General features: G+C 49.9%; 1 long non-coding RNA gene across 1 annotated transcript; it reads left to right on the forward strand.

Moving 5' to 3' along the window:
• Positions 1 to 748: 748 nt before the first annotated feature.
• Positions 749 to 17,057, forward strand: LOC116654408. Its single transcript, XR_004309642.1, has 2 exons — positions 749 to 1,126; positions 16,757 to 17,057. It is a non-coding gene; the product is annotated as an uncharacterized LOC116654408 (long non-coding RNA).
• The last annotated feature ends 6,970 nt before the right edge of the window (positions 17,058 to 24,027 follow it).

The raw sequence follows: 24,027 nt of genomic DNA on the forward strand, positions 1-24,027 counted from the left end.
TGAGTCACCTCCAGGAGGTGGCTATGGCTCTCCATCAGCCAGCCGTGCTCAAGTACTTCCCCTGATGCTGGATTCGAGATGCATCTCATTCCTTAGAGCAGGATGTCAGGTTGGATATTAGGGAAGAATTCTCTAAAAAAATGGTCAGACATCAGCACAGACTGCCCAGGAAGGTGGTGGAGTCCCTGGAGGTGTTCAAGGAAGATGGAGATGTGGCACTTGGGGACACTTAGTGGCCATGGTGGGTGTGAGTTGGCACTGGGCTTGGGGGATCTTGGAGGTCTTTTCTTACCTTAATGGCTCTATGAGTGGGAATAGGTGGGTGGGTTGATGGCTGGACTTGATGGATCTTCTCCAGCCTTAATGATTCCTTGATTCCTGGTCCCAGAACTGCAGGCTGCTCACATCCTGGGGAGTCTTGGGAGCATTCCCACTGCTATCCCATCCATCCCATAACCAGAGCCCTCACAATGAGCCCTCCCCACTCACACACCCCATAGATGTGCAAAAACTTGACTTTATAATGACAGGCTAAAAACTTAAGGTGAAAATTCAGCAAAATTCACCTAAAAGCGTGATAGAATTCAGGATAGAACCATCCTGAATTGGTGCAACTGAAAGGAGAGATGCGTGCACACATGGGCTGCTCTGCTTAAAAAATAACCTCGAGTGCCTTGAATATATTTGCATTTATAGCTGAGAAAGCTCTGCTTCCCTCATTGATAGCCCGTGTAAATGAAATAGTTTGCTTAGGATTCTGGATGGATAAGAATGAACTCTGAGCTCACCCATCCCTTTGGGATCCAGCTTGGATCTCTGGACGTGGGTGATCTGAGAAGCAGAAAGGGCTACTTGGAAATAACCCTATTGGGATCAGTGCTCCAAACAGAGAACAGCCCACAGAGCAGCTTTCAAAACCAGGGCAAAGCAGCTCGAGTTGGTTGGAAACTCATTGGTGAGGCCGCAGCTCGGGTTGAAGTCATGCTGGTGCTTGCAGCTGAGCTCTGGATGCAGATCTGAGCCACTCCAGCAGCAGAAAAGCGGTCGGGTTTTCAGATCTGCAAACAGAAATGGTGATTAGAGCTGAGCCCATGCTCGGTGGAGTGCTCTGCTGCTCTGCTCATAGGTAAGTGCTGCCTCTTCCTCTGCTGTTGCTGTTGTCACTTTATCAGCTCGCTGCAATCTGCTTTTTTTCCCTATATTTGACTGCTTATAATTAGCCCGCTGGGTCTGCTATTCTCTCCGTTTCTTTATCTGTTTCCTGACAGATTTGGAGATGGCTCCATTTTAAATATATACCGTGCTTTAAGAAAAGAAACTCTTCTCCAGAGCTCTTTGAAGCTCAGAGCTCCGGGGACAGTGCCAGCAGACAGGCTTTCGGCTCAAAGAATACGTGTAATAAGGGACAATTAGGTGGCAGCAAACATTTAATTATCAAATGGATTGGTGCTTCTTACACTGCCTGAAGTTAAGCAGGTGCCTCATACACAGCTCTCAGATGGGAGAAATGTTTCAAAGCCAAATGAGCTGATGAATGTACGGAGGGTATAAATCAGGCAGAGGGTTTTAGTAAAGTCCTGGAGCAGCTTTTATGTTCTGTGAGCATTTGGGTAGGGGATGGGTTTGGGGTTAACACATGGGACTGTATGGCAGTGGAGATAGGGAACTGCCCCTGCAGTGACTGGGGAAGTTCTCAGCCAGAGGTCCAGGAGATGATCCTTATGGATCCCTTCCAACTTGGGGCATTCTACGGTTTTATGATTAAATGCCATTGACCTTGAGATGCCAGAAGCACCCCCAAACCAGTGGGGTGCCCCAAACCATGTCACATCAGTGGGATGGAGCCACCAAACCTGTATTAACCTCATCCCATACATCAATAGCACTCAGTCTCTCAGCAGAGCCTTTGCACTGGAGCCACAGTGCCACCATGTCCTTGTAGCCCAGATCCTGCTCACAGAGCAGTGCCTGAACCTGCAGTGCTGGGGCCAAGCAGGATTCCCTATTCCTGAAAGGTTCACCAAGCACTGGATGGGAAAACTCTGCCCAAAAAGGAACTCTGCTCTTTTCCACTCTCCCAGCTCTTCTTCCAGACCCAGCACCTGCCCTTGGGCCACTCCAGCTTTGTGAGGGAAAAGAAGGTTTGATGTAAACAGACTGAGATCCTCTCTCTATTTTCGACAGCCTTTGCTCACCCGAATGCTTCCAGGGGTGTTGCACGACTCCATCAATGCTATTAACCTCTGCAAACACTGTGCTCAGCTGATGTCTGACCTGCCATTGGGAGCCCACACTGATGTGTTGGCAGCTCAGACAGCAGGCTTAGTGTGTCAGGTTACTTCCTAGAGTGATTTCCTTTGTGTTTTCTAGTTCATTTGGGGGCTTCTCTTCCTGCATCTAGCACTTCTGTGGATGGAGAACCTGCCACGGTGGGCAGCACTCCCTTATCTTTCTGCCATTGCTCCCAATGCTGAATCTCCCCCTTATCTTTCACAAACTCCCCAGGCAGATGCTCTTCACCCAAATGGAATACACCACATTCAAGGCAATTCCTCACTGTTGGCTCAAGCTTTGCTCTGCAGACCCATCTCTGAACGATCTGAGGCACGAAGACCCAACAGGAGGAGCTTCAACTCCTTTGGGGCTGTGAGCACAGAGAGATCTCCCCTTTTCTCCCCTTTATTTTCTGCTGGTTCAGATGGACCAAACTCCTGGGAGCAAAGTCCCTTGGAGTGGTACACAGGGGAACTTGCTTGTGGCTGGAGAGTGCAGCGAAAGCAAGCGTTAATTCCACTTACAGGATGAAATTGGCAGGAGAGCCACTGAATTTTCTGTCCAGCTCTAAAGTGCTCTCAAAGTGATCTAATTTATCACTGCGGCAGAGGCAGCAGCCATTCAGATGCTCTCCCAGCTCTCTGGCTTTGCGATCAGGCGATAAGATGACTTCATGTGAGCAGACGGGTCCAAATTCTTCATCTTTCTGCCTTTCTTGGGTCCTCACCAGGTCCTGCAGTTGCACTTGTTTCTCTCAGCTGCTGTTCCATGGGCAGCTCTGGAGCTCTGGGTGTGGGGGTTTTAATTGCTGTGGTTGCATAGAAGAGATGTCCATCCAACAAATAGAGAGCAGCTTTGGACACAGGCAGATAGGTCTAAGATGGGGGAGGATGGTGTTAGCTAGAAGAGCGGAGATTTGGGTCAGATGTGAGGAATTCCTTCCCCAAATAGCTGAGCCCCAGCACTGCTGCCCAGAGAAATGTGGGTGCTCCATCCCTGAAGGCACCCAATGCCATGGATGGGGCCTTGGGCAGCCTGAGCTGGTGTGGGGCAGCCAACCCATGGTAGGGGATAATGAGGGTCTGTTTTGACCCAACCATTCTGTGATTCCATGGTTCTATGATCTTTGAGGACCCTTTCAACTCAATCTCACTGTGACTCCACGGCTCTATGATGCTTAAGGTCCCATCCAACCCAACCCTTCCTTGATGCCATGATTCTGTGATTCCATCTGCCCAGGAAGTGCTGCCCATGGTAGGATGGATGGGGACAGGGCAGGAGGGTTTGGCTGCTGTAAGTCAATGAGTTTTGTGAATGGTGAGAGCTCAGTCTTTGTCCCTGTGCTCTGCTCTCACCACTTGCACACCCTTCAGTGGGAGCAGATGCTCTGTATCTCCACGAGGTCAAGCCTGGAGACTTGGCTCACTTCTAGTGTGCACGTATTCCATATATATATATGGGTTGGATTCATAACAGTGGATGGAAAACAACCCGGTGGGATAGCTCAGAATCACCCATCAGATGACTGCCCATCACCCATGGGCACATGGAGTCTGGAGAATTAAATCCATTGTGGGCAGTGTGGCTATCTGCTTACAGAGAAATGCAGAAGTCCTTCTAAGGGAATGGTAAATTCATGGGAGATCATTTTGGGGAAGGAAAAGAACAAATGAAGTGAAAAATGTGCTTTTCAAACCCTTTGAGCTCTGAATTGCGACCTCGGAGATTTCCGAACAACTGGAGCTCCTCTGAAATGGAGAAGGATATAAGGAGAGGAAAAGGAAATGAAAAAATATTCCGGATTAAGCAACTTTGGACATCACCCTATTAATTGTACTCAGCGCCAAGAGGGGGAAAGAACAGGAGAAAGAAAGAGAGAGGTGGTAGCAAATAGAACTGCTGCGTGTCTGCAGTGCTTGGGCTGCCAGGGGCAGCTCTGCCTCCTGGATGCCTCTGCCCTCTGGTTTTAGTGGAATGCAGCTGATGGGGGAAAAGAGAAAAGAAAACAACGGCTGCTCCCACGGTGATGGTGGGGAAACAGCAAAGCCTGCAGCCCTCAGGCAGCTGCACTAATCAAACAGTTTTCTCCCGGAGCGTCCAGTGGAAGAATGAGCTCAAGTTGAAAGAAAAACACCCCAAACCTGAAAGGAAAGGATGCAGGGGGGCATAGCTGAAGTTGCTCTTGGAAACTGCAGTGAAAAGACTGAGAAATTGGTGTCAAAGCTGTGTCAAAATGAAGTGGTTCCATAGCGTGTCTCCATGGGATCCTGAAACACGTCTCCATGGGGACCTACACTGTGTCAACATGGATCCCACACCGTGTCACCATGGGTTCCCAAAATGTGTCTCTGTGGGGTCCCACACCATGTCTCCATCTGGCCCTACACCATGTCTCCATGGGATCCTACACCATGTCTCCATCTGGCCCTACACCATGTCACCATGGGTCCCACACCATGTCTCCATCTGGCCCTACACCATGTCACCATGGATCCTACACCATGTCTCCATCTGGCCCGACACCATGTCTCCATGGGATTCCACACCATGTCTCCATGTGGCCCTACATCATGTCTCCATGGGATCCCACACCTTCTCATAGAAGGGGACCTCAGCCTGTTCTGCTGAGAGCATTTCCTGACCCAAGCTGGGCATCCTCAGCATGTGGAGGTGCTGGAAGGTCACCCAATCCCTGCAGTTCAGATCTGATGTGGGAGCATCCCTCCTGCTCCTCAGCTGTCATTACATGGAGGTAGAGCACAACGTGAGCTCTTTCAGTTTTCTGGCTCTCTGAGGGGGTGGGAAGTCCTTGTGACTTTGACCTGGAGTTGTTTCATCAACTGACAGAACATCTGCCTCTCCCCAGGAGCTCCCAGACACGGCAGATTGCAGGGAAGCAGCTCAGGTACTGGAAATGGGGAAGCATTGTGAAAGCATTTCTTATCAGCATTGCACCCGGTGCCTCTCGCCTCTCCTCTGACTCTATATGAGGAGTTACAGCTGGTCACCAAAGCAGATCCATCCCTACAGCCAAGGGAATGGTGCACTTCCAATATCTCCTCCAGTTCTTTGCTCTATGTCAGTCCAACCGTGGTGACCCTGAATGGCACCAGGCATTGATGGCCATGCAGCCCCATAGCTCTGCTGACACCCAGAAGCAGGGCTAAGTGGAGCTGGAATAACAGCACCCAAGTGGCAACGGGCTCCTCTTGAACTCTGAAATAAACACAAGGCACAGAGACCACAGCCCCTGGGAGGGGTTTGAGAAGCATTTCTGGGTGCTTTTGCCATAAGATCACAAGCAGGCTGCTGAGACCCAATGCCTGGAACAATTGGATCCTTGTCTCTGTGCAGAGCCCAAGACCAAAGGCTGTCAGATCATCACCATCTTTACAATGGGGATGGGTTGATGGTTGGAATTGATGACCTCAGTGGTCTCTTCCAACCTCACTGATTCTATGACTGGTTCCTAACTGGCTGATAGGGCACATGGAGGGCAGCCATCAGCAGAGCAGGGCTCTGTGGGCCCCTCGTACTGCACTTTGGATAGTGGGGCTCAGTGTTCCCCACTCCTCTGAGCTGACACAGGGTGCATTTATACAGGTGGAGCTGTCTCTTCCATGGATGATTGTGACAGAGCAGCCCGCTCCTGCTGCATGCTCCATTGCCCTGAGCTGTGTGCGCAGCACCTGCAAGTTGTCTGTGCAGAGATGAGCCGGGCTCAATCATCAGGCAGAGCTTCAGTGTAATTAGGAGCTATTACAGCTTCAGGTTGAAGCTTTTTTGGGGGTAATAACAATATGTAGGAACACAATTAATGATGCATTGCATTTTGCATGTTTAAAGGACCTCATTTTGAGCACCCATCCGCAGCCCCTCTTGGCTCTGAGCACCTATGGGAGTGGGTACCCTCTGCCAGGAGGATCACATCTCCTATTTGTGCTCTGAATGCCATCTGCCAAGAGCAGCACCAAGGCAAGGAGAGGATCTTGCTGCCTCCAGGACAGCAGAAAACACCCTCATGCACTGGGATGAGATAAAGCTGAATGTGTGGCCAGCTCTGGGCTATAGGCACACCAATAAAAACTCTGAGAGAGAACCCAATGCTTGGAGAGAAATGTCTTTTAGAGCAGCTCCTGACTTGTGCATAACTCCCCCAGGAAGCAGACAGTGCCCTCTGGACACAAAGGCCAAAACTCAAGGTCTAATTTCTCCCCTGACAAGAAATAGATGGAGAGGGAGAGGCCGTCGTGATAAATCACCATTTCAGTGAGGTCTCTGTCACTGCCACACACGATGTCCTCATAAGCAAATGAAAGGAGCAAGACCCAGCCAAAGGCAACACCACTGTTATGTGGTCTCCTGGATGCATGCAATGATGTTATGCTGTTGGGGGAAGCACGGTGCCATCATCTCTGCTCTTCTGTTCAGAGCAGCGACACAAACCACAGCTACTCCATGAGATCAATGGGGAGAGAGATGGGGTCTCCCTCAGGAATACAAGGAAGAGCTCAAGTGCAATAAACCAGAAAACATTCCAAGACATTGACCAGGGGCTTCTCATTATCCTGTTTTATGATAATAATATGTGAGAATGCACAAGCAATATGAAAACCAAGGGGGGGGATTTTCTGGGGGCACCTTCCTAGGCTGTGGGCAATGGGGAGAAGCCTTTCCCCAGCTGATCCATACCTGGAAAAAAGAAGGGGGCAGGATAGAATGAAACAAAACAGAAATCTCCCAGCGTGAGTCAAGTGAAAAGGGACACCTGTGGGTGTTTTGTCTGGGGAGTGGAGGGGATCATTTGCAGAGGATCAAACCCCACATGGATGAGAACTGATGGACTTCAAAGTGCTCCTCCTCCCTCTGAGACCTTCCCCCAGATTCCCAGCACTGTGTGCATGCACCAACTTTTCCCTGTTCAGGGAAGGGGGGTCCCTTACCCTTCTCAAAGCACTTCTCCTCCTTCAGATTTAGGAGATGGCCACCACAGAGACCCCATAATGGCTGGAAGATGTGAGTGTTGGAGATAAAAGGCAATTTGGGACACGGGAGAAAGGCACAAAGCTTTTATTTCTTATTATGGTTTTTTTTTTGGCTGTAACAACGTGTGGGAGAAGGGGGAGGGGTGGAGCGTGAGATCTCAGAACCAGAGATATCCCTGAGACACACCAGTAGGAACACGTTCATCTCCCGATAATTCCTCACTTATAATTACACTGAGACCCGACAATTCACTGGGCTCACAGCAGCGTTGCTGGTGCCCCACTTCTGCAGTCATGTGATGCCCAGGGAAGCATCACTTCTGGAAATTCATCATATCATACAAAGATTTCAGCTTACAAGGCTGGAATTTCAACAAGAAAAGAGAATAGATGGCAACGCTACGGCAGCTGCTGCCATTGGGTTGCATTGATGTGGAGCTGTCTGTGGTGCTTAAGATGGGGATGGATCTACTGGGGAGCTTCCCAACCCAACATCAAGGCTTTGTTGATCTTGTTGGTTGGTCTTGATGATCTTAGTGGTCTTTTCCAGCCTTGATGGTTCTATGATTGGATGGTTCTAAAGATGCTGGGCAAGTTGGTAGTGGTGGTTCCATGGCAAGGAGAAACCATTGCTGAAGCTGAGCAATGATCAGTGCTTCTCTAGGATTGCTCAAGGAGAAACAGGTCCTGGTTTGGGGGAACATGCAGAAAAGAGGTCACTTGCATCGAATCACTGCTCCAAGTAGGATAACACCAAACAAGCATGTCTCTTTTACACGAGGCCAATGTTTTCTGGAGCACTTACCCGTTTTTGCCCAGTAGATTGTGAAAGCAGAGCTCATCAAACACTCACATCTCTGGTTTTCAGCGGGGCTGTCTGGCGTTCTCTGTGATAGGAAAGGCAAGATAGATCTGCTTAAGCCTATTGAGACATTTCATCACAGATAGGCTCAGCTGGGGAATGGAGTGCGAACTGGAAAACACTCTGATATTTATTGTCTATGCATCCGACGAGGCTGGAGCTGGGGCTGGGTGTGCACACTTCATTTTGCCCATAAATTTGTCGCTTTAGAGCCAGACAATTTTCAACCCCGTTGTGGGGTCGCCTCTGTAATCCCGATGTAGAGGAGCTTCCCAAGTCGCTCCTAAATCAGGCGTTTATCACAGCTCATCTGAAGCAGCTATTTTAGAGAGGGACCCCAGGGAGGGACTCCATTCACTGTTTGTAGATGCTTAAATGCAGCCACCTGCTTCACTGGGGTACCCACAGCTCCTTTGCAGTGATGGGTGCAGGTCATGTCATCCCAAAGAACTAGTCTAAAATAGCTTCAGCAAGTCTTAAACAAGCTCCCTTCCCAAATGCAATTTGAAGATGTAAAAAGATAGCAAAATCTATTCGCTTCCTTTTAGGATGTGTTCTCTGATAGGTTCCCCTCCTCGTTAAATGTTTGAAGCATATTTTGAACCTGAAATTGCTTAAAATCTTTCATCCTTGAGTCTCGGTACATCCCTGCCTGTTGTATTAAATATTCCTCCATTCATATTCTCCACCAGGTACATAAATGCAGCTCGCAGCCAAATAACTTCCCAGACTTTCCCTTTCATTACCTCCTTTCATATTTATGCTGAATCCTATGGAGGTGCCTGGAACCTTTATTCTATTGAGATGTTTTTTAGAGGAGACAAAACGGAAATGGAAAAGAAGCTCCGGTCACAACTCATGGATGTTTTAGCCAATGGGATTTGGAGTGAATGGATACCAGAAGGAAAATTTACCCTAACCCTTATATTGTAAAGGTAGAATGCCTAATGTCTTTGTTTTTGCAGGAATTTACTGGTGGATATGAAGTAAAGGAGGCATAAGGGGGCTTCTTGCAGAGCCACACTCTAATTAGGTCTAAGACCTTCTGTCCCATCCTGTGTCAGCATCTCCTGGCACTTTGTATGCCCATAATTCTGGTGCCTTTTATGCATTTTATGGCACCTGCCCTTGGCTTGGGCTGGGTGAGTGTTTCAGGTTTCCACCAGAGCTAAATCAGACTGGAGGCAGCAGGACTATTTCTGCTCAGTGTTGTAAGTGAGATTAGGGTTTGTTTCTGCAAGGATTACCAAAAGATGATGCTTCCTGTAAGTCCTGACCCACCTCTGAATGGAAAATGCATCGTAATGGCAGCAGAGCCTGCAGCCACCCCACAGCAGTGGGACAGCCCAGTCACGTCCCTATGTTGTGCCTTAAGCTACGCGCAAAGAGGGACCAAACTGAGGAATATCGAAGGGTTTGGAGGAAACACAGAGAGATGTCACACCTCAGAAGCTGGTTGCCATGGAGACGGGCTCATTTAACCCTATCAGGGTCAAGCAGCCCTTCTTATTCGAGCTAATTGAATTAAAGAGATGAGAAGGAAATGCAAATTCAATTGGCACTGATTCACGCCGGGATGCTGTTGCTCAGACTGGATGGGATTCCTGAGGATGGGTTTCGGTTGGGTGTTCACACACCATTTATAGGGTCATTTGTAGCCAAAAGAATCCACTGATGGGATGGATTGAAGTAGAAAGACCGAAGGCAGAGAATGTTGTGGGTGAGGTGGCACTTCAGTGCTGTGTCTCCCCTGGAATGAGAAGCTCCCAGCTGTGCTCAGTGCTCCTCCTGAGCCGTGGGTACCGCGCCTTTATCTCCCTTCTGGATTTGAAATGTGGATAAAGCAAAGCTGGCAAGGTAATTATTCCTCACTGTCAAACATTGCTCTTGGTTTGCTGTCTGCAGACAGCTGGAGAGTGATGAATCCCTTTGTGTTTGCATCAGCCTTGGAGTTGCTCCAGGAAAAGGTGCAAACAGGGAAGTTTCACATTAATGTGACCCATCATCAGCATAGATCCCACTGCTGCTGTGTCTGAGCAAGAGAAAGGGGCTCATGTGAAGCAAGAGGACCCAACCACAAAAAAGCAGCACAGTGTTGAAAATGCAAACCCCCATCACTGAGCAACGGTGCTGCTCACAGGACCCCCAAACCCACTATGTCCTATTGAAAGCCTGCTTCATAGTGGTGTGACGTTGGCACTTATCTCCTCTGCAGTGGGGTCACAGGGAGCTGTGGTGCCACCGACCCACTGCTCCCACTGCTCCTCACCTCCCATCCCCGTTCACTCCCTATATATAGGTCAAAGCAGCCATCTGCTCATTCTCTGCCTCCTCTCTCTTGATAGCTCTGACCTGTGATCGTTTTTGGTTGGCTTGGAGTTTTTTTCCTATCCTATTCCCTGCAGGAACACAGAAACCCAGAATGGCTGAAGCTGGAGATCACCCATTCTGCTCCAAGCAGGAAACCCAGGACTGTGTGGGTCAGACTTTGTGTAGATCACAGACCCCACAGCCACACTGTATTCATTCAACCACATGTTTCCATTCTATTCTTACTTCTAAATGAACTCAACATATTATGGGTGGTTTTTTTTTGTTTTTTTTTTTTTGCCCGTTGTCCAGATGATCAATGAAGACTAATGGAAATACCCATTTATCAGCCCCAAGGTGTAATGCTGAGCCCTAGCATCTCAGGACCCATTTTTGGGGCAGGTATCGCTTTCTTTCTCATCTTTTCCTGCTTAAAATAAACAAAACCAACCATCTTTCCCTCCCCTGAATCTTGTCCAAACCCATTCCCTGGCCCTCTGCCTTGTTTCTGAATGACTCCATGGGAGTCCTTGAGTCTCAGCATTATTATATTTTATTTATACAGCACAATAAAGGCGCGTGGCACTTTCCAGCATACATCAAACAGCAAGGTCCGTTTTCTGATGAGTGTACAGTTTGATTCTGGAGGGGGAAAAAAAAACCCAAACAGCACTGTATATAAAACAAACAGCCTCTCAGTCTGGTGAGGAGACCGAGGGCGCTTTGCTTTATTTCCTCAACCCCCTAAAAGTGAAACAAGCAGGAAAAAACATCACGGTTTGTAGTCATACATTTCATCTCATGCAGCCCCTGGGTGGATATGGCTGAAGCTGAGCTCTATGGGGGTGGCTCCAGCCAAACACCAAAGCTCTTTAGCTTGTTCTGTTAGATGGAGCGTCCCATGAGAAGGAATGATGAGAAAGGAAACCAAAGGGATTTCATAGAGTCAGAGAATCATGATTTCTCCCAGCATCCATGTGTAGGCCCAGTGAAATGCTGGATATCAGTTATTGGACTGGTTAATTTTGGAATCAGCCTAAGAATTCCCTACTGATAAAGGATAAAATTGCTTTCCAATGAGCGTTTTCTATGGGCACAGCTACACTCACCCAAACAACAGTGGGTAAACGCAGGGCTCAAAGGAACAAATGAGCAACGCGGTGCCTGGAGGCATTGTGTTTCCCCACCGATGAGCTTAATCCAAAGCCTTTTCCTCCCTCAAGCAGCTGAAAATCTCTCCTGGGATTCCAGAGAGCTTCAACCCCCCCCTTTCTAACCTCATTGCTGCTTTGAAAACTGGAAGGGCCGGCAGCCAACCCGGGAGATTTCAGCAGATATTTTCCCTTTGGCTACAGCAGAATCCACATCATCAGCCCCGGTTGCACCGCGGCGAGATGTTCACGTCTTGCAGCATCACAGAGGTGACAACGCGACAGCAGCGCTGGGATTTCTGTGCCAGGCATTGTTCATTTCTGTGCAGCTCTGAACATGTCCTCAGAGGTTGAGATGATAAGTCTAAACCCATTTATATTGTCCAAACTACTTCTTTTTGGCAGGGTATTTTTTTATTCTTTTTTTCCCAATCGTGGCATTTCAATCATCTCAAATTGCTACACAGACTTTTTGTTATTATTATTATTATTATTTAAATTTTATTTAATTTAACGTTCATGCAGAGAGAGTTCATCTGGAATACAAAGGATTCACTCTTTGTAGGCCAAAAGGCTCATGGCGGCCTACAGCTCCATCATGGCGGCCTATGGCCAACTCATGGCCTACAGACAACTCGTGGCCTATGGAGATGCATTAGGTGGGGATTAAATAAAGGTGCACTGGAGGATGGTGGGCATGGAACAGCTCCCCAGGGCAGTGGGCACAGCCCTGAGCTGCCAGAGCTCAGGGGGCTCTGGGGCACCGGTCTCAGACCTTGGCTTTGGATTTTGGGTGCTGTATGGGGACAGGGGATGGACTTGATTCTATCCAACTCAGGATGTTCCGTGGCTCTATGAATCTTTTCAACGTGAACCAGGGCACATAATAGAGCTCCTCAAAGCAGCACATGGTGATGATGCAGATGCTGCCCAAGTGGGGACAATGGAACCCAGTGTGCTCACTGAGCTCAGAGAGCTGCTCTCCCCAGAATAAACCTCTTGTGGAGGAGAACCAGGAACACGAACACTTCAAGAGCTGCTTCGGTTGCTAAGGGACATTCATGTAGGAAAACCTGCTGCAGGAGGGAAGCGCTGGGCTCTCTGCCCCCATCTCTCTTGTGTCACCCATGGGACAGGATTTACCTTGCCTTTCTGCCTGCAAAGGCTGCTCCAAGCAATAGGGCAGCACTCAAGGGCACAGTTCAGCCTTCCTTGTGCATGGTGAGCTCCTTACAACTCATTTTCAATTAAAAATGCTTCATCCCTGCTGGACTGGACAACACTTCAACCCCACAGTACCCACGAAGTGACCCCTGCTTTGAGACCCAAATTGGGGTGTTGGAGTGGTGACTCCAAAAGGGACTTCTCTGTTGGTCATCCCATATTCAAGGACCAAAGGGCAACAATAGGCACCCAGCCCTACCACATCATTGGGCAATAGACCCAGTGAAGACAGCCTGGATGGAGTCACAGGGATCCCTCCACTTCTCCATGTATCCCATGGGGGTTTCCCAGCAAAACCATCCTCCTGCTCCATCCGCTGATGGGAATCTGCAGTGATACAAAATGGGGCTGATGGCAGATCTAAATCTCTCACCTTCTGTCCATCTGATGCCTGGCCCCGTGCCACCATCCAGAAGGAAAACTGCTGGAACTGCCCAGGGTTGTGAGCAGAGAGGGGTCCCCGTGTCACCGTGGCGGCCGCAAATCGGTGCCATCTGCCGCAACGCGACCGCGGGGCCATGAGCTCCGTCAGCTGAGATTTTATAGCACATACTGCCAAATTAGTTACAGAAATGTAATCACATCCATCCACCAGAGAGACCGCGAGCAGCTGATGGCGCAGAGCAGAGGTGTGCAGGAATGCAGATGGACTGGGACGCGGCCCTGACGCTACTCAGCGTTAATTGTTGGGAGAAGTCCCCATTGGAGGCTCTGGTTGGGTTGGAGAAGTTCATCTTCAGTCATTGCCACTCGAGGAGGAGAGAGCATTCCATTATCCCCCTTATCAGGAAGCATCTTCCTGCTGCTTTTTAAATGCAGAGCAGCAGTACCTCTCACAATGCCTGGCTTGCTCCCGCCGGGGATCACCAAATTAACTGTTTCCATGTGGGAGTGAGGCTGTGCCATGGCTCGTGTGCCTGTTATTCCTAGTAGAAATAAATAATAATAAAACAGTGATCTCTCTCCATTCCTCCAGACAGATGCTGCTCTGCAGAGCTGTCAGCTTGTCACTCAGCAGTGGTTTCCAAAGGCAACCAAGTCAGAGTGGTCCCAGGCACCTCCTGATGGGTTTTTAATACACCAGACTGAGCTCCCAGGCCAGAGGCAGAGATGCTCCTCACGGAGATTTTCATTTCTTATAGAATCATTGAACCACTGAGGGGTTGGAAAAGACCTCTGAGGTCACCAAGCCCAACCCCAACCCTCTCCACTATGCCCATTCATAGAATTCTTGAGTTATTAAGGTTGGAGAAATCCCACCAAGTCCAACCATCAACTCGTTCCCCAGTTACAACTCATAGAGTCATTAAGGTTAGAAAAACATTTCAAGATCCCCAACCCCAACCCATCCCCACTACAACCACTAACAAAGTCCCTTCATTAAACCTAAATCCTTTGGCTTAATTTATGAGATGCCAGCAACAAATCACGCTGGAAAGAAATCTGTGCATGGAGCATCTGCTATCCTTGTTGTTATGTGACCACCTCAAATCCCTCCATCCTCTTCCTCCCACTGCACCACAGGAGCATGGGGTGGGGTACACAGGCCCCCGTGCTTGTGGATGTGTTGGTTTAATTCACTGCAGCTTCTAAGGAACAGTCAATCTCAACAAAAGAAAAGAGTCCAAATGCTCCCTTGGTGTCTGTTTGCGGTGCTCTTATGGGACCCAAAGGAAAGCATGGAGGGAGCAGAAGGGCACAGTCTGCATCCTATGGCCAGGAGCTAATAGGGGATGAGGCAACACTGATCACATTAGAGAACAACAGCATAGAGCACACTGTGCTCCCAAGCAGACACACACACACACACACACACACACAGACACACACACACATATGCTTTATAGGGCAGTGGAATCAGCATTCACTTTACCACTGACCTGGATTGGGAGAGCAATGGAACTCCAGATCTGCTCTGAGCTCATGGCAACCAACGCACGCCCAGGGCAATGGGTCTCACATCACCCCACTGAGCAGAGTGAATGGGGTCAGACGTGGGGTGGTGGAGTTCCTGTGCTCAGCCAAAGTCCTTTAGAAAGCAGAATGGGAACAGAGCAAAGAGGCAGCATCCAGAGAGTGAGTCATGGGGTGGGGGGGGTTGAATTAGCAGCTCAATTAGCACTGGGCTTTAAAGGTTGAATTTGCTGGTGCTGTCTGGGAAGGCAACATGCAGCTTGCACTAATTTGGCCTCTGTCAGGAAGAGGAATCACCAGCAAAAGAGAAAAAGCCCTTTTGGGATGAGGAAGCAGTGTGGTGGCAGCAGTCATTGAGCAGCAGGAATCAGCCCATGTCATTCACAGCATCTCCTGGGTGGGTGTCCCAGGGCACGATGTACTCTGAGTCTTCAACATGAGGTCCAAGTCAATGGTGTGGAATTGTGGTTACTGCTTTCTTCTCACTGATCCATGCACCCAAATGAGGGTCTGGGGCTCCTCCCAGCACACTGCCTATGGGGTCTGTGCTGATCTTTGTTATCAGCATACCCAGATTATTCCAAATAGCTCTAAATAACTCTGCTAATAGAACCCCCAGCCCTGAACACTGACCCGTGGATGGAAAACAGGTCAGGCTGAAGCCACTGATGGGCTCAATCTCTGTCCAGCATTAAGTGAATCCCCATTGACTGCCTTGGGGTGCTGAGACCACCCGGTGCTCAGCCCCAGCCCCACTGCAGGCTGATAATCACTTTCTTTACCCTGCAAACTGAATGTTTCTGCAGATTTCAATGGATTCCAAAGGGAATTTTAGACATCTCCACTTCAGTTACTCGCACGTAGCACCACGAACTCCTCCTCCAATGCAAAACATGAGAGCCTTCACCTCTCTGCACACATCTGCTGTGTTTTTCACCAACAGTCAGAGGAATAAAATGGGAATGAGTCATGGAGAAACTTCTTCCCCCCCCCAACACAGAGAGAGCAGAAATACACTGCACTCAGCTTCGTTACCAGCATGGCAATGCCAAATCAAAGCGTCAACCACACAAACCGGTGTCAGAGGCACTCCTGACCTTCGCCCAGCAAAGGTCCACAGGGTGCTCAGCAGAGGATGCTCTGTGCCACAGAGTTCTCTGCTCCATCCTCCTGCCCCAGCGCTGGTCATTATCTCTTCCTACAGAGTTGTTCTTTACAGCTGCTGGAATAGCTCTCTGCTGTTTGGGGTTTGCTTGCTGATGCCTTTATTGGGCTTCCAGCACATCCAGCCCTTCCCAGGTCTGAGTGTCTCACCTGTATTCCCGATCCTCAGCCATAGCTACGCATGAATTACGGATGCTGCTTGGGATGCAATGAATAATGGCTGCCTGTAAGAATTCATCTTTTGCTATGGAGTGCCCAGGTGTGAAATTGTACTGGGAGCTTAAGAACGATGCACCCTCACACTTAGTCCCATCTAACCATGGATGTGGCCATCTGCTCTGGTTCTGTGTGCCGTGGTGACTCAGTGCTGCTGCCCCAATGCAGGCAGAGAGCAGAGACAGCTCAGTGCCATCACACCATGAGACCTCTCCTTCCAGCCCCATTTATCCTCATTTTGGTGTATCAGAGGTTTCCCATCTCTTTATCCCATGGAAGAGGTGTGGAGGAGTCCAAACCTCTGAGCTCTGTGCTATGCTCAGCCCATTGGGGCGATGGGAAAGCGATGCTCCTTAAGTCAGACATCATACCCAAACAGAAGGAGCAGAGCTCTACCTCTGAGCACTTTTAGCAGCGGTTTTGCTGGGATTTTTTCTCTATTCAGTGGTTTCTTTACAGCATACAAACCTGCAGAGCTTTCCCCTGTAATGTGTTTATAGCCAGCCCAAAGCTCCCTGATGTCTGGTGTAATGAGCCCCATGTATGTATAATTTAGGATATGTTTAATCTTCCTGCTTTAGTAATAAAAAATTTACTCTTTTTGTTGCTCAGTTTGGGGCTCTTTCTAAACTATCACCACTTTTTGTTTCTTTCAGGCTGACCCAGAGATCCCATGTGGTGAAGTCAGGCTGTTCCAGCCAGGATGGGGATTAATTGATGGACCGGAGATGACGACCTTTGTTGGGCTGAGACTGCATCTCTCTGTTATTCCCTATTTTTTTTTTGCTTCAAGTCCTCTCTGTGCACTGTTTGCTTCCCTCCAACCCAAGATGGATGGAGCGCGGATTTAATGAGGTCGTGTTTTCCCACCAGTTCCATTTGCAGCCATTTAATGTTTCAGCTCGGAGCAGGAGATTGAGTTAAAGGCTATTTAAAAGTCTATGATGCAGACAAGCATTCTGCCCAGTCCTTGTTCCTTTACATATTTGTTAATGAGCCTCTCCAGGGTAAAGGTGAGGTTTATGGTTCGCTTCTTGGAGGAGAAGCCAATTTCATCATCCTGGGTTATGCTGCTCTGATGCTGAGATGCACAAAAGGTGGGGTGAGCGTTGCTGAGCGAGGGCTGCTCTTCCCCATCCTGGTTGCTGCATACAGGGGACACCCAGAGCCAGAATGGAGATGCCTGCTTGGTGTCTTGCACCCCAGCTAAATGGGGACATCAGGTGCTGCCCTACTGACTGCACAATGGTAATCTCCCACCCAGGAGAGAGGGCCTGGAGGAGTTCACTTCCTGCATTGGCACTGATACCCCTCCATGAGTCCCTAAATGAAGTCAGTGCTGGGACAGCTCCAGTTCTCCAATGATGGAGAAATGCCCCATTTACACACATCTATAGGCCCACAGCAGCTTCATGGAACCTTGTGGCTATAAAATGGTTGGGTTGGAAGGGACCTCAAAGATCTTCTAGTTCCAAAGACTGATCTCTGGGCAGCATTGCCAACCACTAACTTGGGCACCAGGGTGCCCAGAGTCCCATCCAACCCAACCTTAAGCACCTCCAGGGATGGGACAACCACCCTACTACCATCTACTGATTTGCCATGGCAAAAGCATATCAGCAAGCAGTGATTCCCACCTCAAAGCAAAGCCCTGAGGCTGAGGTCTGCCAAGAGGTGTGAGCAGCACTTCTCCATCCTCATCTGCTCCTGTTTCTCTATGGAGAGATCAGACTGCTACCATGGCAGTGCCCATTGAGCTCTTCCTAGGCTCCCTACAGCTGTGAATACTGGAGGGGAAGACCTGGTGTAGCAGAAATGCTTCTTTGTTTTTCTCAGATTTCTCAGTCCTTAAAAAGACAGAGCCCTCTAAAAGAGCCTCCCAGCAGAGCGCTGGTGTAGCAGAAATGCTAAGTCACAGCTTGAAACAGTGATTGAGCACCTGGTGGGAAGGCAGGGCCAACCCAGGGGAGCTCAAGTGCATGCAATGCATCTCAGTGACCAGAAAGGGTGCAGCCAGGATCCACTCCTTCCCAGACCTCATTTAAGGGTTGGCAGTGGATGTGAGAGTATATTACTAGATATCACTGCACACCTGAGGCATTCTGAAGGTAAACAGCCGCTTTTCTGTGCCCACAGTTGTTGCATTTGAGTAGATCCTCACTTGTTGCAGCCTGGGGTGGTGCTGGCAGTGCTGAAGGCTCTAACTGGCAGCAGTGTGGCATTGCATTGCCTTGTGATAGATCAAGGAGGACCAGCAGGCAGAGAAAAGGGTTGGGCAGTGCAGTCCTGGAGTTACAACTGTGTCCATCCCAGTGTCCATCCCAGTGTCCTCATTGCAGCTCTCCATCTGCCCTGTGTATTCCCGCTGCTCTGAAATCCTGAGCCATGCAGTGTGGGGGACCCGTGTGTAGCATCCACCAAGACCCCATGGTGGAGGTCACAGCTCAGATCTCCACTCACTGTTCCCATAGAGGATGATTGGATATGGCCACCCCTATTTCTGGGGCTCTGTAGTTTGAAGGCACTGTGAAGGGAGAGCTCTCTGCCAAGTCCCTTTGGACCCTTTGAAGCTCTTTTACTCCGTGTTCTCTCCCCGCTGCTGTCAGGTTATTCGTTTTTCTCTGTCAAAACCTTTTTATTCACTGGGAGTCTCAGCAGGGTTCTTTTCTGGTTAATATTGCTGATTAAATTCCGTCGTCTCCAATGTAAATATTCAGAGACTTTCCCGTCTTCCCACCATTCAAACAGCGCAGAGCGTGTGCTTGCACATGGATGGTGTAGGAATTAATTGGAAGGGACTGAATCAGAGCAGGGCACGTGCAGACAGGGATGGGTGGGGACACCCAGGAATGCCACCAAGGACACCAAGCAGCCCCCAGATGCTGCCACATAACCCTGATGGGGAGTGCTGTGCCTGCAATCCAGTGCAGGGAGGAAGCAAAGTGAGATGATGGTGAGAAAACCCTTCTGTGCAAGCTGCTTTTCATTGCAACAGCAGCACTCGGTGCTGAAGGGCAGGTGAGGGCAATGATTCAGCCCTGGAGCAACTCCAGCCCCGGTGCCTCCAGGAGAAGAGCTTGGGGGGGAGGGAGGGAAGGGAGAGCTGCCCCTCCTGGCACCATTCCTCTCCATCTGAAGGATTCTTCTGGGGCTGAGCTGCTGAATTCAGCCCTCATCACCCGCTGGGATTTATGAAACACCATTGAATATTTCATTCGGTGCAAGGATCTGCCCTGAGGACCCGATGCTGGAGGAGGCAGAAGCTGGAGGTGGTCTCAGATGACAGCCAGGCTTCTCCCTAAAACCCATTTCTATTGCAGCTCACAGCAATAATTCCTCTGCTGCTTATGGGAGAAAGCAGACGCTCCTCGAAGGGCTTTACCTCTCGTGTCAATGGGAGAGCACTCCTAAAGAGGGTCATAAATCTCGGATGAACGCTGAGCAATGAGAGTGAAACGTGCTGGGGGCTACAGGGAGGAGATGTCACCTCTCCAAAGGAAGGGATGGATGTGGATTGTAGCAAACCTCACCCTGCAAAGAGCTGAGCAAAGAGCTCAGCTGGTGCCCACGGGGCAGCATCCTTTTGATGTAAACACCCAAACTTGGGCCATTTTGCTGAAGCCCAGCAGCTCATTTTCTCCGCATCCCTCCTCCAACAGGTCGTTCTGTCTGTCTCTGGGCAGAGGAATGGCATTCTTTTCTCTGCTGTATGACAAGACCATAAATCCTGGTGAGTATCGATCCCAGTGGCCAAAGGCTGACGTTGCTTTGCCAAAGGGGAGTGCAGCATGGCATGTCGCTCCGGCACGGCGCGACGGAGAGGAGCTCTTATTGATTCCTCTCTGCGTCGCGAAGCCCTTCCCCTTTCCTGCATTAAGGGCTAATTTTAGGCTGGGATGATGTGATAATGGGGTTGTGCTCATTGTGCTGCGATTCCCATCCGCCCCTGGGTGCCATCACTGTCCCCACCTCTCCTGTTCTGTCCCCAGAGGCTCTGCATCCCCTCTCTATCAAAGAAAGCACCAGATATATGGAGGAAATGGAGCCCCATCTCATCGTGCCCAGCTCACCCCAACCTGCTCCATCCTCACTGCTTTCCTGCTCCACTCAAGCAAGAGCTGGAGCTTAAATGCTGGTGCAGAGGGGGGAAAAGCTGCCGTAGCTGTGGCTTCTCACAGCTCTACCAACAGAGCAGCAATCATATCCACCTGTGACCCAAAGACACTGCATGGTTTGGTGCCATCCTGACCTCAAACAAGGGGAATGCCCAAAGTCTGTAGATCAAGAAAGGGGGAGAAAGCATCACTTCAGTTTTGCAGGGCTCTGGTAAACTTTGGAATGGGGATATGGAACACGAGCCACTTCTCATTGCTTGGACAGCAGCTGGACTTCAAACCAGACCTGGCAGCACTTTGAACCTGAGCTGTTGATGTAGGAATCAGCACCAAGTGCTCCAAATTCAGCCACTACTGAATCTTCTGCCATTGCTCTGCTCAGCTCTTTGATTCTGTCTCCTGCAAACAGCTCCATGGATCAGCTCCCTTTGCAATTTGATCTGAGAACAGTTAATTATCATTACTGATAGGGCATCATATGCTCCTGATCTGTGGAAATAACTTCAGAAACGAGACTCTTTCTCAGGGATGGAGTGCATCTGCTGTCCCAGACCTTCTAGTATGGCAAAGAGGAACACGCCAGAATGTCTTAAAGTACATCACTGGAGTCACTCTTCCATTAATATCTTTTCTTATTACCACTGGGGCCATGATTTGGGTTGCCCACATGCAGCAAAGCTCTGTCTGTAAGCAATGAGGGGTTTTGCAGTGATGGAAGAAGGTTAGAAGTGACCCAAGCACAATGAGACAAAGCAGAGGCTTGTGGTGATTAATCGAAGGACTTAAAACCAGTCATCCCTGGTCCATCCATCACCATCTTAACAGCAGGCAGCAAAGGAAGGGCATAAGAGCAGGGAAGCATCCTTCCCAACCCCCAACCAGGCCGTGGCTTGGGGATTCCCGAGGCCCAAGATGGTATCTCCAGGTTTAATGGCCCTTGATGCTTTTCTCATCCATTAATTCATCCAGCTGCTATTGACTCCATGCAGGCTGGTAGCACCCACTGTCCTCACCTAACCCCTTTGGGTATTCCCTTGGGTTGTTCACAAAAGTGGGGCAATGTTGGAAACTTAGAGTGCCCCTTTTCTCCTTGGGGTTCTTTCTAGGCTCCAGCTGAGAAGTGTGTGGGGTGTACAAGGGATGGGATCCAGCCCAAGTAGAGGCAATGCAAGGAAATGCAGAGCAACTACAGAAACTCACCCTATCCTCAGCTCCAGCCCATGCTACTCTAATGGGGTTGGATCACCTGCATCCTCAGTTAACCTCATTATCTCTGGAGCTCTTGGGTTTGCTCTTGGCCCAGGTTTGTGGCCATGGAAGGATGCCAAACAGATCATTTCTGCAGAGATTTCATCCCAGAGTGAGACACAGCCAGGTCAGTGAGCACCTTACGATATCCTAGAGCCCTGGAATCATGAATCCTAGAATCTTGGAGCCATAGAACATCTCAAGCTGGAAGGGACCCCACAGAGATCAAGTCCAACCCCCACTGGTTCTCCCCTAATATCAGGCTTGGATGAGGCTGCAATAAAGCAGCAGGACAGTGAGGCTCATACTTGGGATGGGGGGGATGGATTTACCCTCTTTCCCCATATTTCCTTTTGCATACTGTATCTTCCAGCCTTACAACCTCCCTGGCTCTCTATTTATATCAAAGCAGCGTGCAGGCAGGGAGCAGCAAGCAGACTTATTAGGGAGGGCTAGGCTGCTATAAATAGTACCATCAGTAATTAGCTGCAGTAATTAGCTTTCCTATTCGTTAACTGGGAACGCACATAAACAAGGACTGGCAACATGAAGACAGAGGTACTGAAGCCCACCAGCCAAAGGGGGCTGGGTGATGGTAGAGTGCTGCCATGCTGCTCCCAGCCAGCTGTCCCCACCAGGACACAAATAACAGGCACCTATTCCTCTCTCCAGTCATTTCATTAGCTCTATTACCATCCTCCAGGTTGCATGCAGTGTGGCCCAGGCACACTTTGCTCCCTGTGGATGTATGGAGCGGATGCAAAGCCCCCGGCACAGCAGCTCCCTGAGCCCTGGGTTCCTGCCAGCCCACCCACCACCCGGTTTCCATCCGCCTGTTCCCATCTCCCCCTGATTCTGGCCCTGGTTCACCAGCTTGCCAGGTTCTCTCCCCTGCTGTTTCCTGGCTGCTGCTCCCTGGGACTGATGCTCATAGGCATCAGCCAGGCCATGGCCATCTGAGCGACTTGGTGTTGGATCTACAGGGATCCAAGCAGACCCTCAGGGCTTCTCCATGAGACCCCCAATCCCTGGAGGTCCCAGGTGACCAATAGTTGACCAATAGTTGGCCAACAGTTGACCACAAACCAGCAGGGTGCCCTTGTAGCCAAGAAGGCCAGCAACCAACAGTTGGCCAATGGTTGACCATGAGCCATGATGGGGAAAGACTGCGTGGCCAGGGCATGTAGGGTAATATGGGGATGCCCAAGCACCTGAAATGTGACCCCAAAAGGTTCCCTTCAGGGTGTCTTCATTCCTGCTTGCCTTCACATGTCACCATCCAGCCAAGAATGGAGGCTCTCATGGTGGAAAGAAGCAAGAAAGGACACAAACCTTGGGGCATTTGGCTTCCTTTTAAGACAACGCTCAGTTGAGAAGGGTGTGTTGGAACTGCGGACCCACCAGCAAGTGTCAGAGGAGATGTTTGGCTCCCAGGGCATCTCTGTATAATGGCACTCCTGTTTGCCAGGAGTTTCCCAGATCTGCAGCTGTTACAGAGATCGTTCGTTCCAAAATTGCTCCTTTTAGAGCTGCTGAAAATCCCCTCTTCTTAAGGCACTTTGTTTCTCCATCACATCAGGAGCTCACACTGTCGCTGTGTCTTAATGCCTCTCCTATGTCCCTTATCTCAGCCCAGCAATCCCAGCTTCCTGCTTCTCCCTTCCCAGAAAAATTCAGGGGACTTCAACACATTTTTATCCCCACTGTCCCCAATGTTCCCTTTCCCAGCTCTGCCCCCTTGCTCTGCATTATCCCCACACGTCGCTCCCGAAAGAGCTCTTCTCTGTTTGTCTGAAAGGTTTTCAAGGCTCTGAGAGGGGCTCATCCATCAGCAGGAGATTTGGCAGCATTCCTGGGACTGTCAGTTCCCAAGAACAAACAGCTGCAAAGGCACCATCCTCTTCCCGGAATCGGGGAGGAGCACACATGGCTTCAGCCCATTGCAGAGATACAGCCAAGCAGCAGAACTGCTGCCCCTCGAGCCAGCAATGCTCAGCTCAGGGGCTGCTGCTGAACCCAATCAGTCCCCTCTTGTCCTCTGCTTGTCACCTGCTTGTCCCCTGCTCCACTTAGGATGTCGGTACTCCCTAAGCATCACCCCCATGGTGTGCTCAGAGCTGTGACAGCTGGTGCTCCCAGCAAGGGCACCGGACTCGTGTCCTTAGGGGACACAGATGCCTGGAGCCACATGCATGACCAGAGCCTTTCCTGAGTGCATCCCATTCACGAGCCCTCCCCATAGCTGCTTGCTGTCCCTGGCTCTGAGCACACCTTGCTCCATGCAGCAGGCTCACATCCCATTGCTGGCACCCAGCCGTCTGCTGGCTCTGCAGCTCACCCAGCCAGGACATCTCTTTGTCCCAGGAAATTAAATGTGGCTGGGACTGTTCTGCAGCACTAATATTTGCTGGCATCGCCCAACACATCACCTCAAACCCTTCTGCACCCTTTGCAGCCAAACACAACACAAAACCTCCATGTGCTCATCCAGGAAGCATCATTCAGTGGTAACCAAACCCACCTGGAGACGATGCTATGGTGCAACCAGCAGCAGTCCCTCACTT

Source organism: Coturnix japonica, chromosome 25 (assembly GCF_001577835.2).
Source record: "Coturnix japonica isolate 7356 chromosome 25, Coturnix japonica 2.1, whole genome shotgun sequence".
Classification (NCBI taxonomy): domain Eukaryota; kingdom Metazoa; phylum Chordata; class Aves; order Galliformes; family Phasianidae; genus Coturnix; species Coturnix japonica.